The sequence below is a fragment of the Xenopus laevis genome, chromosome 7S (genome assembly GCF_017654675.1).
Source record: "Xenopus laevis strain J_2021 chromosome 7S, Xenopus_laevis_v10.1, whole genome shotgun sequence".
NCBI classification, from domain to species: Eukaryota; Metazoa; Chordata; class Amphibia; order Anura; family Pipidae; genus Xenopus; species Xenopus laevis.
Genome location: NC_054384.1, coordinates 64,343,991 through 64,361,584, shown reverse-complemented (window position 1 = coordinate 64,361,584; position 17,594 = coordinate 64,343,991). Strand labels below are relative to the sequence as shown.

Sequence of the window (17,594 nt, the reverse complement as noted above, 5' to 3'; positions counted from 1 at the left end):
ATTAAGAGCCACTGTACACTAAAGAAAATGTATGGTTTCTGTAAGTTTCTGCTGGATTTAACACTTGTGTATTTTGAAGAGATTTATACTTAGAAGCAATATTGGTCAGACTCAGCATATTTAATTTGTACTTTGAATACACCAATATAAATTAGTTGTGTCTTGAATATTGTTTTTAATATATTTGTATGCATTTTCAAGCCGGTATCCACTCCATGGAGCAAATTCACTAAAGGGTGAATTTTCGCCAGTGACTGCTTCACCACACTCCGCGCCACTTCACCAGGTGCAAATTCGCTACCACTACTATGAAATACGGTACACATGGATAAAAAGGGTTAATTATTGGAAGGAATTATTCATTTTTTGTGAGGCAGTTTTTTTTTTTGCACAGGCCTGCTGTATTTAGCCGGAATTACAGAAGCCCCATAATATATGGGAACCCCCTCATGTCCTTAACTCACCTCCAAATGGAAGAAGTAGAAATATGCATACACACATGAAGGGGCAGATTTAACAAGGGTCGAATTTTGTTTTTTTGAACTCCCATAAAATTTGAATACAAAAAGACCAACCAAAATGTATTAAAAAAAAATCTAAGTCTTTTTGCAGGTGAATAGGCTGTATTCAATCGTTCAAATTAAAGTAAGATCAAATTCAATTTGAAGTATTTTAAAAAAAAACCTTAGATTTTTCAAAGCCCAACAATTGACTCCATATAGGTTCTAGGAAGTCCCAGAGACAGAACATGATAAATTTTCGAATTTTCGATTTTTTTTTTCAAATTCTAATCGAATTTGGACTATTACCTAGTCGAAGTACACAAAAATAGCTCGAAATTTGAATCTTTTTACTTCCAATTTTCACTTTGAACCTTTATAAATCTGCCCCGAAAAGTACATTCTGCAAAGATAGTGACAGGTTTGCTAGGGAGCATTGAAAGAAGTGGAAGTAACCAGTGTTGTCAGTGTAAATGGGAGTCTATTGTTCCAGTCATTTACATCACTCCTCAATCAAAACAACAACAGACAAACTGCTATATGGATTTTTTTCTAAGCAACTTTTCAGTTACTTATTTATTTTGTAAGATTTTTGTTTTTGTTATCATTCCTATTCGACATGTTTCCAGCCTGCATCTGAAAACTTGAACCGATCAATAGGATCTGTCACCCTGGCAACCAGAAACTGATTGACTGTACAGGTTCCATTTTATTGTTTTTTTTAATGCTTAGTTTCTTTGCAGGTCCTCCCCTATTGATCTTATATTCTGACTTCTAAATTGCTGCTTGGTAGCTAGGGTAATTAAGCCCCAGGAGACAGAATTAGAAATTCCAAGCCTGACAGTTGCAGAACATCAATGCACATGTTACAAAGAACAAAAACTGAATGCTAACTACAAATATTACTAATCTTATATTAGTGATGTGTACCTAGCTTCTAACTAGATGTTAACTACTACCAACTACTACTGAACCCACTGAAAGTGTTCCTCTAAAGCTGTCTTTAGTATATTTTTTATACATATTAATCTTTTAGCCATTTTTATTTTAACGCCCTTTAAACTTTGTGTTCGACCTGATTGCCTGTAGGTTTATTTGGCGCTCTCTGCTGAAGAGACTTACAAGAGTAGAATAGCTAATTATAAGCAGATTTTCAATTGGACTTCATTTTCTCTTTTTTATAGTTTTTGAATTATATGCCTTCTTCTTCTGACTCTTTTCAGCTTTCAAATGGGGGTCACTGACTCCATCTAAAACACAAATGCCCTGTAAGGCTACAAAGTATAGTTATTGCAGCTCTTTATTGCTCATCTTTCTGTTCAGGCTCTCTCCTTTTCATATTCCAGTCTCTTATTCAAATCAATGCATGGTTGCTATGGTAATTTGGACCCTAACGACCAACAAATAATAATCAATTGAAAATTGTGTCAGAATAGACAGAGCTGATGTGAAATGTTCATATTTAGACTCATATATCCAACCAAACAGTTGACAACCAGTGCACCTTCAAGAAAACTCCAAATAAAATTTATATTCTACCAGTTTATGGGACAGAAGAATATTTAGGTAAACTATAATGTACTTACAGATGTTGGTGGCAGAATGTTGTGTGCAGCGATTTCCATTGTTTGTCTAAGGTCACACCAGGGAGCCAGGCCACAAAGTCAAAGCTGTTTCTGAAATAGTGCACAATTTAAATATAGTTAGCATGAAAGTTTAACTACACTAGTTAAGACTATCAATCCTTTATATGTCAAAAATACTTCTGTTATGGTGTATATTGGTGTACATTGGGAAAGTTGTGAGTTATACTAAAGCATTTTTTCTAATTGGCTATAAAGTCTAATGATGGATCACTCTGCTATATAATATAATATTTGCTAAAAAAAATGCTCTCTTTGCACTTTTTTGTATTGTTGCACTTACTGTTGAAGGGGAACCCTAGTCTGCTGCTGAGCACCACTAGTCATTGACATTCTACCAAACAGAATAGTTCTGACTTTGACGCATTTATCAGTTTTTTAAGAATCTTTCTGACTGTCAGAAACATTTTTTGAATCAGCAAAGCCTTAATAATTCATAAAAAATGTATAAACTGCCGAGAATCCTTCTGGATTCTCTAATTCAGGGATCCCCAAACTTTTTCATCCGTGAGCAGCATTCAGATATAAAAAGAGTTGGGGAGCAACACAAGCATGAAAAATGTTCCTGGATTGAGCCAAATAAGGGCTGTGATTGGCTATTGGTAGTCCCTATGTGGACTGGCAGCCTACAGGAGACTCTGTTTGGCAGTACATCTGGTTTTTATCCAACGAAAACTTGCCTCCGAACCAGGAACTAAAAAATTAGCACCTACTTTAAGGCCACTGAGAGCAACATCCAAGGGTTTGGGGAGCAACATGTTGCTCACGAGCTACTGGTTGGGGATCACTGCTCTAATTCAATTGTAAATAAATGTGTTCCCAAAGTGAAAGTAATGTGACCAGACATCAGATAACACAAGAGATGTATTTTCTGTTGGTGTATTTCAGCAAATGAAGTGATGAAAACTGCATATGCTCCTGAGCTGGTGAACAGTCTAAACTGATAATAAATAGTCTAAACTGATAATAAATAGTCTAAACAGAGCAAGTAGAGAAAATGTTTCTGCTTAAACCAAATGTAGATAATGTTTAGACTTGGTGACTGGCAGACTTAATTGCAGTTTATGGATGGGTCAACCCTCCAAGTAAATCTAATTTTACTGCAACTCACTAAATAAAGGGCATGGTATGAATGCAGAGGTCACAGTTTGTTTAGGAATCTGAAATAAAAGAGTAATTCTAAGAAAATGGGCAACCTACATTTATAGCTGCCCAGTTCTAAGTTTCTGTTCCAGACTAGGCCTCTGCAATACGTTATGTTTATGACTTTCAGTTCCATAAGAGCTTGGAAGGCTAAGCACTGATGTAGTTGACTGATATTGTACTTGCTTTAAATAAATGTAGTTAATTTATATGATAAAATGCTGGTATATAAGTTTTACTAATGGCAGGTGTTGTGTTGCAATAGCTGAAGAGAAGTTGAACTGTTAGAATTAATTATAATATCTCTAAAATAGGCATATCCAAAATGCAGCCCAGGGGCCAATTGTGGCCCTATATCAAATTTACACTGGCCCTCAGCCTCCTTCAAGATATTAATAATAATGCGGCCCGCCAGCATAGCGCGATCAGGTATCTTGTAGATGTAGCAGTAATATTTGGGCACATCAGTGAAATGATCTGCCACTTGGTCTATACTGCTGCCTGTGTGCTGAAGGTGTTAGTAATAGACACATACTGGCACGTAGTGATGCGCCGCTCTCACATACTTCTTTACTTTACTGCACTGGCACGTCACTACTTCTATTGCACCTTCAGCGCTAAAGTATGCGAGAGCAGCACATCTCTCCGTGCCAGTACGTGTCTATTGCTAACACCTTCAGCACACAGGCAGCAGTATAGACGAAGAGGCAGATCATTTCACTAATGTGCCCAAATATTACCGCTACGGCTACTCGATTCCTTGTTTAAATTAGTTAAATGGTGTTAATGGTTCAAAGAATGTCGGGCTAAATGGTCGGCCCCCACACATTTTCTCCTCACCAAATCTGGCCCTTGTTGCAAAAAGTTTGGACACCCCTACTCTAAAACCAAGACGGGAATTCACAAAGACTTTCAAATCCAGTTCATAGCTTGTCACTAATGTTCCCTCTTAGGGTAAGGTCACACGGGGAGATTCAGGGGGGTTTAGTCGCCTGGCGACCAATCGCCTCTTCCTCTGGGCGACAATTTCCCCGATCTGCCTTCCCGGCTGGTATAATGAGAAATCAAACTTCAGGCGACTTTAGAAAATGAAGCACCTCGAGTGCCATCCCGCTGGTGATTTTTCATTATAGCCGGCGGGAAGGCAGTTCGGGGACATTGTCGCCCAGAAGAAGAGGCCATTATTCGCCGGGCGACTAAATCTCCCCGAATCTCCTCGTTGGCCTTACCCTAAACTTGTAAGAGCGCACACAGATTTGGAGGCCAGCACACAAAACAAACTGTGGTGCGGACAAAAATTTTGTTTGAAAACACTACATCTTGCATTTATTCTGACCTGTGCAAACAAGTTCAAAATGTGCGCACAAAATAATTTTTTTTCTCACATAGCTGAGAAGAAATTAGAGCAAACAGTGTTTGTTACCAAATTAATGCACAACACTCCTCTGATCTATGCATTCACTATTCACATAATCTTCTTATAAAAGCAATTATCCAACTAATGTTTGGTACAAAGTCACTGCATCAGAAGAATTTATGGAAAGGCACCCCAATGGTTATAATCACTGAGCTCAGACCTTGTGTAGTTGCTTTTTTCCTGTGCAAAATGCATGACCCAGAGAGTGCCATCTTGCTTCCAGTCTCCCTGATCCTCTCTGCTCCTCACTGTTGCTCTGGGTTGCGCATATGAGCAAAAATAAAAATGGCTTTCCAGTTCTAAATCCCTATTTTTCTCTACCAGTAACGACTGCAGGGACCTGAAACAAGCACTTCTCTCCTGTACAAAGCTTTATAATATATTGTTTCTTTATGAAACAAATATAATAACAGTATAAACATTATTAGCTTTTTATTATTATGTTGGGGACAAGCTGTTGTTTATCAGGATTCCTGCCTTGTCACATCCCTGATCACGCACCAATCTATTCCTGTTACTGAGATATACTGGGAAATATTTAAGCCAACAATTTGGGTGCAAATTGGAAGGAGTGGGAAACAGGCCTGTTAATGTGGGTGATCATCAGGAACATGGGAAGAAAACAAGATGCATGCCTGCTTTAAAAAAAAATTAACGGATAATTTATGGTATTTTAAAAACAAATTTGATTGATGGGATGGGTTACTGCTGAGGAGCAAATATGCTCAGGTTGATAAATGATGCCCAGTGTCAATAGAATAAACCCCGATATACAACTGTAGACATCAGTGGTGTAACTACCAGGGGTTCAGAAGATGCGACTGCACCAGGGTCCGCACCACCTCGGGGCCGCTGGTGGTTCGCGCTATTGCGAATCCCAGGCCCTCTTAGTTACATATTGCACTTGGGGCAGCACATCGAGGCCACGCGCACAGGCACTCGGCTGATCTTGGGCTGTGTCTACCGAAGTCCCGCTTGGAAGAAGGAGTGATAGAAAGAAGAGGGAGCGCAGGATAGACAGGTGAGCTGCAGGTATAGTGGAACTGAGGGACTAGCTACAGCAGCAGCCGCAAGCTACAGGTGAAGGAGGCGGTGGGTAGGAGCCGAGGCGTGCAGGGGCACTGCAGCTGATCAGGCAGGAGGAGTGGGAGGCAGGCCCGGACTGGTAATGAGCTGGAGATAGCATGTGTGAGTGAGATGCTCACATGTGTGGAGCATGCCGCCCGCTTCAATCACTTCCGCCCTAAGCTGCCTGCATGCTGAGGACCCTGCTCCGCTAGCGACTGTCTGCGGTGTGCCTGGCTGCAGCCTGCACGTAAATTCTACGTTTCAGGCAGGAGGCAGCCAAGCACTTAACCAGGGTCGGAGTCCCTCCCACATAATTCTAGGTGCGGCTTTAGATTAACAGAGTGTAAGGGTAGCCCTGACAATCATTGGCCTGTCCTGTTCCCTTGCTCCAGACTCCAGCAAAGCAGCTCCATACTCAGCACATACCCTTATTGGAAGGAGTCACTCCAATCGCTATTTGTAGCACAGTCAGGTATTTCTGGTATTTCATTTTACCTCCCCCCTTATGTCTCCAGTCCGATGCCCCCTTAAACCACTGCATGTGACAATGAAATTGGCATTCCCAGGCATCTGCTGTGTTGCCCTGTGACCCCCTGTCGCCTCCCTCCTTCTTCCCGTCTGTCCTCCTCTCTCCCGTTGGCAGCGTGTCTGGTCAGCACAGCACCATTCGTTAGCAGCAACTAGAGATCACATTGACAGCTAGAGATGGCAGCTAAATCCTTCTTCCCTCTCTCTCTGTCTCTGCCTACCTTCGTGCACGGTGTCACAGGAGCTCATGGTAGCTGAAGTTTTCATAGAGATGTAGCGATTTTACAAAGAGAAAGTTATTGGATTTTTAGATTTTGACAAGCTACTGTATATGAAATTAGGTTTTAATGATTCATCAGAGTGGCATTTCTTCCTGCAGTGTGGGTAAATACACAGGATTGAATGCAGGCTAATCTATTCTATATTGGCAGGAAAGCCAATGAAATCAGAATGGCAACACAAGGTGCGCTTAAACGCGTCTCACAGAGTCACTAGCGCCAAAACGCTGCTCGTTCAGCCACTTCGGATGAATTGTGTACAGAATGCAAAGTACAAGTTGCACAAACACAAGGGAGTCGGGCAATGAATACCTACCTTGAAGTGGGATATCAGTGTAGGTACAATACATATAAAACAGTAACATTGATCAGCCCCGCATTGTGATTGGCACAGACCAGAGACCCCCCAATTTCTCCAAGTCTTTGCCACTGACACCTGAACTGCTGCTGCAGCTGCTGCGTCTGCCCCAAATCACAGGAATGTCTGTCTTCAGTCTCCCTCCTAGTGTAGGGCATTGCCCTTATATGATTCCCCTTTATATATGATTCCCCTTATTTTCCCACCTTTTATTCCACTTACTGTATATGAGTCCCCTTATATGATTCCCTTTTATATTCCTACCTTTCATTCCCCTTATATGATCCCCTTTGTATGATTCTCCTTATATGATCCCCTTTATATGATTCTCCTTATATGATCCCCTTTATATGATTCTCCTTATATGATCACCCTTATATGATTCCCCTTATACGATTCCCCTTATATGATTCCAGTGTGGTAACTACCAGGGGTGCAACTGCACTGCATTAAAAAAAACATTCCAAAAATTAAAAAGGGCACTAAAATATTGCCTGATACTTGAAATTGCTGGGGGGTATTATACATGAGATTGCCACTATGAGTTCTGGAGGTATTATATACGGAATTGCCCCTGCTTTCATCCTGCTATGAGTTCTTGGGCTATTTATACATGGAATTGCAACTGTGCCATCCTGCTATGAGTTATGTGGATATTATACATGAGGTCACCCCTGTGTTCATCTTACTATGATTTCTGGGGGTATTATACATGAGATTGCCACTGTGTTCATCCTGCTATGATATTTGGGCAATTATACATGAAAATGCTACTGCTACCGTTACTTCTACCCAATAAGCGGAGCACAAACATTTAACAAGCCCACTTCCAAAGATGTCCCAAATCCACCAATGCTGTTCCTGCTTCCCTGATTTTTAATCACTGCATTCTGCACCAGATTATTTTCACAATACTGTTACTGTTTTATTTTAGTTGTACAGTAGGTTGCCCTAAAAAAGTGTACTAGTTTCTGTATGTAAAAATAACTTTTAAGTTCCGTCCTATGACATTGGATCATTAATTGTTTCCTGCAGCACATTTGCTCGGGAGGGGGGCCCGGTTGCAAATTTCTGCACCGGGGCCCCTAGGAGTCTAGTTACGCCATTGCCTGTTACTGAGATATACTGGGAAATATTTAAGTCTGTTTCAGTGCTTTTTAGCAGTTGGGCTACCAACAATTTGGGTGCAAATTGGAAAGAGTGGGAAACAGGCCTGTTAATGTGGGTGATCATCAGGAACATGGGAAGAAAACAAGATTTAAAAAAAAATTCACGGATAATTTATCAAATTAAAAACAAATTTGATTGATGGGATGGGTTACTGCTGAGGAGCAAATATGCTTAGGTTGATAAATGATGCCCAGTGTCAATAGAATAAGCCCCGATATACAACTGTAGACATACAGTAAGCACCCTTCTGACTGCAGCTCACAGTCTACAAACTTGCATGCAGAGCCGTCAATTCTAATTTTATAGGCCACTCTTTGCATATACAGTTTAGCTGGAACTATATTAAAAACTAAACGATGAAAAATAAGTGACCACATTGCCACAAAAGCTCTAAATACCCTTCCAACCACTCACTGTGAACACATAATGCCTCCGTCTAAACATTGGGCACGCTGAGACAATGCATGCACAATTCCCAACCACACAAAATAGACATGCTTTTTTAGCCCAAGATACACTGTCAGCGCTGTCAACCTTTGAAATGAGTAATCCAGGGGTCAGTGTGGTGTGCTGCATGCGCCGCTGATATATTTCCATGTTTGTGATGGGATAGTCATGCAAAAGGGGTGGATTGGGACAGATCGGGTTTCAGATTTACTGGCTATAAGTGGCAATTTGGGTGCAATGACAGTTCCCCTTTTAAAAAGTCTCCATATTTCTGCTTCTTGTTGTATCTTTAGAAGCAGTTGCATAAAATTCTGCAGTTTCATTTTAGCATGCTGATGAGAGAGTTGCAAATCACAGTGTGACATGTAATAAGCATAAGCAAGTTAGGAATAACTGATTTAAATTAAAAGTAAGGGAGGAAAAGTGGTTGAACATATAAATATGGGTGATTTAAACCATAAATGATCAGAGATGCCAGAAAACTACTGCTACATTGAAATACTTTGGTTTTTATCTGCGCATAGTAACCCCAACCCAAGTCCATGGAGAGAGAGAGAGAGATATATATAGAAAAGAAAATGCTATTTTAGTTAATACTAATATTTGTGCAGTGAATCCACAGACATGTTACATTTGCAATCATTTAATAATAACCTTATAGTGAATGTAGAATAATTTTGAGGTGGGTATATATTGGGCCAGTGTGACACGTGACTTAGCATGATCAGTATGTCCCGCACAAGCCTGGGTGCCTCACTCATTCAGCAGCAATAAGGACTAGTCAGTGCGATGGGCACTTCAGCTGTTACTCTGGATCAGAAGAAATAAGAAGTTACCAGAGGGTCTCGCATGGCAAAAGTTAATGCTCTGTGTGGATTAGGGAAAGTGTTGCAAGATCTTCATCCTGCCTCCCACAGTTCCAGCGTGCTGCTATCTCCATAGCAACCAAACACACTCAGGGAGGAGAAGGGGCGGCCGAATTCCCTAAAGCTGAGCCAATAGCTTGCCTGGAGAGGGAGCAGCTCTATACAGCAGCGCCATTGGTGGAACGTACCAGAGGCGGGACTTTTTTTGTAACGTGAGAAATGCAGTTACCGAGTAAAGTCTAGCTTTCTTTATCCGTGCCTTTCTGAGGGGAGGAGGAGGAGGAGGGAGTTGTAGAAGGACAGCGATGTTTTGTGAAACAGAGAGAGAACGGAGGTGTCAGAGTTGTACAAGTAGCGATGCTGGCTGCTGCAGGGCGGCGGAGAGGCCTGAGTCAGGCGAGAGAGTCTTTTAATCAATCTCTCAGGGAACTGACAACGGAGCCTTGGAAACCATTGAACTACCAATGCTGGGCAATCAGGAGAAACAGAGCAAGTAGACCCTGCGGCTGTAGAGGGGCCCATAACTTATAGGGGCCCGTAAGGCCCTAATTCATGTGCACTTTCAACATATATGGATAAAACAGGACAACCTTTGAATATGTTGGGGGCCCTAGGGTTAATTTTACCAATATTCAGTGTTGGACTGGGGGTCCTGGGCCCACTGGGACTGATACCTCAGGGGCCCCCACACAGTGTCCGACTGGGACACCAGGAGCCACCCAAAAACCTTAGACCAGGGGCCACTCTCAGTAATATTATTTTTCCTCTCCTCACTCAACCTCTATTCTCCTAGTCTCTTTTCTTTACATACTATAATCTATTAATCCGTCTATTTCGCTTCTTTGTTCTCATAGAAATTGATAATGACCATGAAATAGGCCAAATGTTTAGAAGCAGGAGGGCCCACTGACACCTGGGGCCATCGGCAGTTTTCCTGGTATTCCGGTGGGCCAGTCCAACACTGACAATATTTATTGAAATTATATATGAATTAGGGCCTCATGGGACAAGGCTGCAGGTTAAGTATCACTCATGTATTATTAGGGATAATGTAAGACCTACTGCAAATGCTAAGGATATTAGAAGTCACTGAAGGGTTCTGTGACTATATAAAAACACAAGGCTGCAGACTGAGTTATACAGGGAACTCTTGAGTATTAATAATGTAGTATTAGGGATAATGTAACCCCTTCTTTAAATCATAAGGATATTAGAAGTCACTGAAGGGTTCTGTAACTATGTAAAGGCACAAGGCTGCAGACGGAGTTATTCAGGAAACTCTGATTATCACTCATGTTGTATAAGGGATTATTTACCCCTACCCTCTTTCGGTAGATTATAAGGTTCTGTGACCATATAAAGGCTCAAGTCTGCAGGCTGAATTATACAGGGAACTGAGATTCACTCATGTAGTTAAAATGGATAATGTGCCCCCGCTGTAAATTATAAGGACATTAGAAGTCACTCAGGGGTTCTGCGGCCATGTAAAAGCAGAAAGTTGATGGCTGAATTATACAGGGAATGGCCCATGATCATTCATTACATAACAAGGGATAATGTACCCCCTATTGTAAATGATAAGGTTATAAGATGTCACTGAGGGGTTCTGTGACAATATATAGACACAGGGCTACAGGCTGAGTTATACATTGAATTGTAAACATTGCTCATGTATGATATGGTATATTGTACCCCCAAATGTCATTGATAAGGATTTTAGATGTCACTTATATGATCATATAAAGGCATAAGTCTGCAGACTGTGTTATACAGAGAACTATGAGTATCATGTATGTGTTTATATTATAATCCCACTGCAAATTTTAAGGATAATAGGGGTCTCTGAGGGTCTCTGTGACCATATAAAGGCACACGGCTGCTGGCTGAGTTATACAGAGATCTCTGTGTTACCCAAGTATTATATGGTATAATGTACCCCCACTGTAAATGATAAGGGTGTTAGAAATCTCTAAGGGGTACTGTGACCATTTTAAGGCGCAAGGCTGCAGATTAAGTTATACAGGGGTCTCTGAGAATCACTCATGTATTTTTCAGGATAATATACCCCTTACGGTTATAAGGATATTAAAAGTCACTGAGGGGTTTGGGACCATATAAAGGCACATGGCTGCAGGCTGAGTTAGTCTGTTGACTATCATTCATGTATTATAAGGGATACTGTAACCCCCACTGTAAATGTACATGTGGCCATGTAAAGGTGCAAAGCTACAGGCTTACAGGGGACACTCACTTATTGATTATAAGCGATACTGTACCCCCTAAATGATAAGGGCATTAGATGTAACAGAGGAGTTCTATGACCATAAAAGAGACAAGACTGCAGACCAAGTTATGCAGTGGACCCTGAGTATCACACAGGTATTATAATGGATAGTGTGCCCCCTACCGTAAATCATAAGGATATTCGCTTTCACTGAGGGGCTCTGTGACCATAAAAATTCATGAGCTGCAGGTTGAGTTATTCAGGGAATGCTGAGCATCACTCATATACTATGAGACAATGTACCCCCTACTTTAAATAATAATTAAATCAGATGTCACTGAGGGGTTCTGTGACCATATAAAGGCACAACGCTGCAGGCTGAGTTATAAAGAGATCTCTGTTTCACCCAAGTATTATATGGTATAATGTACCCCGCACTGTAAATTATAAGGATGTTAGAAATCTGTGACCACTTCAAGGCAATAGACTGCAGACTGAGTTGTACAGGGAACGCTTGACAATCACTCACCTAATTTACAGGAAAAATGTACCCCCTACTATAAATGATACGGATATTAGATGTCATTGAGAGGTTATGTGACTGTATAAATGCACAAGGTTATACAGAGAACTACTATTCATGTATTATAAGGGATATTGTACCCCCACTGTAAATTATAAGGATATTATAAGTCACTGAGGGGTCTCTGACTATAAAAAAGCCACAAGTTGAAGTTTTAGTTATGCAGGGAACTCTTGGTGTCACTTAATGTTTAGGATAATTTCCCCCCTACTGTAAATAAGGATATTAGAATTCACTAAGGCGATCTGTGACCATTTAAAGGAGACCGGCTGCAAGTTGAGTTACCGTATACTGAGTGTCACTTACATAAAAGGGATAAGGTACCTCCTACTGATAAGGATAGTAGATGTCACTGTGGGGTTCTGTGGCCATATAAAGACATAAGTTGCAGGCTGTGATTTATACGGGGAACTCTTTGTATCTCTCATATATTTTAAGGTATAGTATTGCCCCAATATAAATTATAGGGATAATATGTGTCACTGAGGGGTTCCCATACCATATAAAGGCACATGGCTGCAGATTGAGTTATAAAAGGAACTCCGTTTATCACGCAAGAATTTAAGGCATAATGTACCCCTGTTCTGTTCTGTGACCAGAAGGCACAACGCTGAGTTAGTCACTCAGATTACAAGTGATGCTTTACCCCTACTGTAAATTGTAGGGATATTAGAAGTTACTCAGGAGTTAAGAGACCAAATAAATACACAAGGCTGTAGGCTGAATTAAGGAACTATCACTCATGAATTATAAAGGATATTATACCCCCACTGTACATTATAAGGATATTCAAAGTCACTGAGGGGTTCTCTGAAATGATAAATGCACAGGGTTACAGAGTTATTCTAGGACCACTGTGTGTCATTCATGTATTATAAGTGATCATATCCCCCCCCCTACTTTAAATTATAAGGACTGTGGGGTTCTGTGACCATATAAAGGCACAATGCTGCAGGCTGAGTTATACAGAGGACACTTGAGTATCAATGCTATATTATAAGGGAAAATGCCCACCCCCAAGGGAACACTGTGTATCATTCACATATTATAAGGGGTAATGTTCCCCCCTATCATACATTAAAGGATATTAGAAGTCACTGACGGTTTGTGACCATGTAAAGGCACAAGGCTACAGACTGATATATGAAGAATACTATCACTCATTGATTATAAGTGATACTGTACTTCCTACTTTAAATGATAAGCATGTTATAATGAATTCTGTGACCATTGCTGGGGACTAATTTATATAGTGGACTTTGACTATCAGTCATGTGTGTTAAGGGATATTGTACCCTACTGTAAATTGTAAGGTTCTGTGACTATATAAAGGCACAATTTGAAGGCTTAGTTATTCAGGGAACTCTGGGTATCACTCACTTTTTGTAAGGGATTATACCCCCTACTGTAAATGATAAGGATATTAGAGGTCAGGGGGTCTGTGACCATATATAGGCGCTGTGTTATACAGGGGACTTTGAGTATCACTTTTGTAGTATAGGCGATAATGTAACCCCTCTCTTAAGCCATAATCACTTATCATATGCCATATACAGTATAAGGGATAAGGCACCCACTACTGTTAATGATGAGGATAGTAGATTTCACTATGGGGTTTTCTGGCCATATAAAGACATACGTTACAGGATGTGATATATATGGACAACTCTTTGTATCTCATATATTTTAAGGGATAATATTGCCCCACTGTAAATTGTAAGGATATTAGATGTCATTAAGGGCTCTCTAACCTTATAAAGGCACAAGACTGTTATACAGGGGACTCTGAGAATCACTCATGTATTTTACAGGATAATGTACCCCCTACTGTAAATGATTAGGATAATCGATGTCACGGAGGGGTATGTGACCATATAAAAGCACAAAGCTGCAGGCTGCAAGGCTTTTTTTAATTTTTATCGTTTTCCCTTTTTTCCCCCTTAAACTGTTGATTTCATATCGTGACTTTTGCCTTGAGTATTCTGATCACGCTATCGGATCAGTTATTTTATTGATTTGCCTAATTCTATTTGATTTTTTTTATGATTTTATTGCAGTTTTTTTCTTACATTGCTTTTTTGCAGTTTCCCAGTTTGGAGTAGAAATACATATTCACCCATTCTGGAGTCATCGTAATGTGTAGTTTACTAAATTATATGGTTTTCAGGGGTCACCCTAATTGTAGCTTTTATTCCACATAAAACTGCCAGTGTTTATACATGAGTGTAAGTGTAAGCCATCAAATAAGTATGCACAATGTAGATTTTGTGTCTTTACATGCTATGTACTTCAATAAACCTATGTACATTGGGTATCAAACTGTTCAGTGGACCCCAGGCTTTCATATTAAGGGGTGTTTTATCTTGGTAACTAATAGTATGTGGTAGATAAGATGCTGCCAGTTAGAAGTTATGAGGTGATTTTTGTAAAAGTCACCAAAATCACAAATTTACGAAATGTTTGCAGCTTGGAGTAGAAAGACAAGCATACCCAATTTGGATTCAGAGGAATGTCTACTTTCTGAAAATTATATGGTTTTCTGGGGTGAACATTATTTTTTTCTATCTTTGCCCCTCAAATGAATGCTGCAAATGTGTTGATTTTGCAGTACCTGAAATCACAGACCAAAGCTGCAAAAAAACCCAAAGTCATAAAAAGACCTGAAGTTGAAGTCCTGAAGCCTCGAAATGACCCAAAGTAAGGAAAGGAGTCTAAGGTAAGTTCCACTAAACATAAATGAGTTTTGTTTTTTTAATTAATTAAACCCCTGTCCACAATGTATTATGTTAATACTATATAGGCCCCTGGCCACCAATGTTTTTTTTAAATATTCTATGGGGCCCCTGACCACCAATGTTTCTTTTTAACTTTTAAGAGGGGGCCATGGCCACCAATGATTTTTTTTAACTTGTTGGGGTTCCTGACCACTAACTTTTAAACTTTTATGGGGGGCCCTGGCACCAATGTTTTTTTTTTTTATTAACTTATGGGGGGGGCCTGACCGCCAATGATTTTTAAAAACTGTTATGTGGGACCGTAGCCAACAATGTTTTTGTTTTACCCACCAATGGCTTTTTATACATTTTGTGTGGGAGGGATTTAGTTTTTAGCGCTGATATCTGTGTGGCCTTTTTACTGTGGTGTAGGCTTGGGTGGATCTGGGGTGGGCCTTGGGGTCTGGACTGGGGTTCTATAACCATATAAAGGCACAAGGTTGCAGGCTGAGTTATACAGGGGACTATCACTGATTGATTATAAGGGATAATGATATGGATTAAGGATGCTAGATGTCACTGACGGGCTCTGTGGCCATATAAAGGCACAAGGCTGCAGACTGACTTATATAGGGAACTCTGCTTATTACTTGTATTATAAAGGATAATGTATCCCCACTGTAGATGATAAGGATATTAGAAGTCATTGAGGAGTTTTGTTACCAAAAAAAGACAGAACGCTGCAGGTTCAGTTATACAGGGAACTCTGAGTATCACTCATGTATAATAAGGGATAATATGCCCCCACTGTAGATGATAAGGATATTAGTAGTAGGGCCCCTTGCCACAATTGTTTTTAGCTCTTTATGCCCCAGGCCACCAATGTTTTTAATTTTAAGGGCCCCAGGCCACCAATATTTTTAACTCTTAGGGCCGCTTGCCAGCAATGTTTTAAACTCATTGTGCCCCTTGCCACCAATGTTTTTAACTCTTAGGGCCCCTTTACCACCAGTGTTTTTTATCCTTAGGGCCCCTTGCCACTAATGTTTTTAACTCTTAGGGCCACTTGCCACCAATGTTTTTAACTCTTAGGGCCCCTGCCACCAATGTTTTTAACTCTTAGGGCCCCTTGCCACCAATATTTTTAACTCTTAGGGCCCCTTTACCACCAATGTTTTTTATCCTTAGGGCCCCTTGCCACCAATGTTTTTAACTCTTAGGGCCACTTGCCACCAATGTTTTTAATTCTTAGGTCCCCCGTGCCACCAATGTTTATAACTCTTAGGGCTTATGGTGCTTTGCCACCAATATTTTTACCTCTTAGGGCCCCAGGCCACCAATGTTTTTAACTCTTAGGGCCCCTTGCCACCAATGTTTTTAACTCTTAGGGCCCCTTGCCACCAATGTTTTTAACTCTTAGGGCCCCTTGCCACCAATGTTTTTTTTAATTCTTAGGGCCCCTTGCCACCAATGTTTTTAATTCTTAGGGCCCCTTGCCACCAATGTTTTTTATTTCTTAGGGCCCCTTGCCACCAATGTTTTTTAATTCTTAGGGCCCCTTGCCACCAATGTTTTTAACTCTTAGGGCCACTTGCCACCAATGTTTTTAATTCTTAGGTCCCCCGTGCCACCAATGTTTATAACTCTTAGGGCTTATGGTGCTTTGCCACCAATATTTTTACCTCTTAGGGCCCCAGGCCACCAATGTTTTTAACTCTTAGGGCCCCTTGCCACCAATGTTTTTAACTCTTAGGGCCCCTTGCCACCAATGTTTTTTTTAATTCTTAGGGCCCCTTGCCACCAATGTTTTTAATTCTTAGGGCCCCTTGCCACCAATGTTTTTTATTTCTTAGGGCCCCTTGCCACCAATGTTTTTTAATTCTTAGGGCCCCTTGCCACCAATGTTTTTAATTCTTAGGGCCCCCGTGCCACCAATGTTTCTAACTCTTAGGGCCCCTTGCCACCAATGTTTTTAACTCCTAGGGCTCCTTGTCACCAATGTTTTTAACTCTTATGGTGCCTTGCCACCAATATTTTTACCTCTTAGGGCCCCAGGTCACCAATGTTTTTACCTTTTAGGACCCCAGGTGACCAATATTTTCAACTTTTATGACCCCAGGCCACCAATGTTTTTAACGCTTAGGGCCCTAAGCCACCAATGTTTTTTAACATTTAAGATTTAAAGAAGGGGAAGGTCATTTCATGAGTATTTTCTCTCCTGACAGTAGCACATATTTCCAGTGGGCAACACATTTGTCATTGCCTTTATTAGGACCGGCTAGTGTTTGACCAAAGGATTTAACCTACTGCCTCATATTTACACATCAGAAATGCAGAAAAGTTCTACTAATACATTTGATTTAGGTTCAGTTAGGTAACTGCTTAAAGAGTCTACCTTGACCAAAAGTTACTGTTCCAGGTTCATGTCCATGTGAACTTTGGTACTGAGTGGGGGGGGTGGTCATGGGTCCAGTGGCAGGGTTGGCCCAACTTGCACCTACCTTCCTTATTACCCCTCAAAGCTCTTGCTCGCCTAGCAAACAATGGAGTGTGTCATTGTGGGGGCAAGAAGAAATATAATAATCCTCCATCGCTTTAGCAGGAATCCCCCACCCAAAAAGGATGTCTCGTAACCTGGAGAGAGTGGTAACCAAA

At 40.7% G+C, this 17,594-nt stretch overlaps 1 long non-coding RNA gene across 1 annotated transcript in view; it reads left to right on the top strand.

Moving 5' to 3' along the window:
* Nucleotides 1-6,228: 6,228 nt before the first annotated feature.
* Nucleotides 6,229-17,594, top strand: part of LOC121396097 — a 28,634-nt gene continuing 17,268 nt past the window's right edge. The window contains exons 1-2 of the long non-coding RNA XR_005962816.1: nucleotides 6,229-6,243; nucleotides 14,834-14,941. This is a non-coding gene — a long non-coding RNA (uncharacterized LOC121396097). The remainder of the gene's footprint in view (nucleotides 6,244-14,833; nucleotides 14,942-17,594) is intronic.